The 1,632-nt window shown below is 37.9% G+C and overlaps 1 protein-coding gene across 1 annotated transcript in view; it reads left to right on the forward strand.

Annotated features, from left to right (window-relative positions):
- syne1b (spectrin repeat containing, nuclear envelope 1b) overlaps positions 1-1,632 on the forward strand; it is a gene marked incomplete in the record, with an annotated part of 311,340 nt that overhangs the window by 171,440 nt on the left and 138,268 nt on the right.

The following is a 1,632-nucleotide window of genomic DNA, read 5'->3' on the forward strand; positions in this document are numbered from 1 at the left end:
ACGCTCTCTGGTTTCATTTAAAAGAGTCGATCATCAGATATTGTCCAAGATTAACCTTCAGGGTGGATATAGCTCGCTAGCAGCGATGACCTATCCACGTCATCATTTATCCAGAATGCTTTGTGTGTAAATAAAATGGCTCCTTCCGTGTTAAAATAAATTTTTAAAAATGATAAAAACTAAACAGCCTACAGTATTTTACAGTCTTTATCTTACAGTTAAAACATATGTTTATCAAATAAAATCTAATGTTACAACTAATCGGGGATCCCTTTAATGACTCCCAGCTACTACCCCATCACATTTTACTTAAGTATCTGTAAAGTAGACTTTAGACAGCAGGAGATATTAAATAATGGATAAAATGTCTAAATTGGGCCTTAAGGGTATTATCTTTATGTTTCTGTGCAAATTGTGACAACAACAACAATTGTACAACAGTACAGCTTGGTACATGCCTAGGTCACAGCTACCGTTCAGCCTGTCCCTCAGAGGCACGCTCCTGTAGTGAGTCAGGAGTTGGAATAGTAAGCATTGCAAAGAAAGTTTGTTAAAATCCTCCACTGTAGCAAAACTACCATACCTTTGTGGTTCTGGTCACTTACTGTGTTTTATTGGAAAAGCCATCCAGTTCCTCTCATGACAACAAAGAAAGAAACTGAATTAACTTACTTTAGTGAACCTCTTTGTTAATATTTTTAAACTAACCACATAGTTGCTGTTCCATGTTATCTTCAGTATTTCCATGATAATGATCTGTTTGTTGATGTTTAATCCTGCGAGCGTGGCTGTCACTGCTCGGTGTAGTTTCCTTGGCATCTGAAAATACATTTCCTCAAAGGTATTTTTAATCTGAAAGGGACTGGACTGAGAAGTAGTTTTAGGAGCTCAGCAGACACGGTTTTCACCGGGTGTTTGCTAGTTGTTGGTGTAGTTGTAGAGGAAGTTTGGTTTGGAGACACAGCCCAGAGGAGGAGCTGATCCCAAAAGGCAATTCTAGGTCCAACCGGTGGTTTTTGCTCTCCTGCCTGCTGCCTCAGGACACTACAGGATTTCTCAAACATATGAATGAGTCAAAGTAAGACTCTGGGCATGTTTTTGATGAGAGGATAACATTATAACATGATATAAAACTAAAAGAAGTTGATTTTACATGATATTGCTCCTTTAACATAGAAAGAAGGGTCCTGTTAAATATTTTTTGTCCATTTCCTTGTGGGTGATAGGAAGTGGTGTGTGACCCCTTTACACCAGAGAGTTCTTTTAAGTGGTGAAACAGTTTGTTCTCAAACTCATCCTAAATCATGGTGTAGATTTCTGGAAAACAAAATCTGAGACAAAAGTCATTAAACAGCTTGTCCACCTCAGTTTTTGCTGACTTGTAGTGGCATAAGCTTGAGCAAAACATGTGTAATGGTCCATGATTAAAGTACATATTCATAACCACCTTTGCATTACTCCAGGTGCAAAAAGTCAACTGACACTAGCTGAAATGGGTGAGTGGTCTCTACTCAAAAATTCAATTCTATTCAGTTTATTTATATAGCTCCAAGTCACAACATATGTTATCTCGGGGCACTGTACACAAAAAAAAGAACAATCTAAAGAAGAAGCCAGCAGATTGTGTTGAAT

Source organism: Austrofundulus limnaeus, unplaced genomic scaffold (assembly GCF_001266775.1).
Source record: "Austrofundulus limnaeus strain Quisiro unplaced genomic scaffold, Austrofundulus_limnaeus-1.0 Scaffold287, whole genome shotgun sequence".
Taxonomy (NCBI): Eukaryota; Metazoa; Chordata; class Actinopteri; order Cyprinodontiformes; family Rivulidae; genus Austrofundulus; species Austrofundulus limnaeus.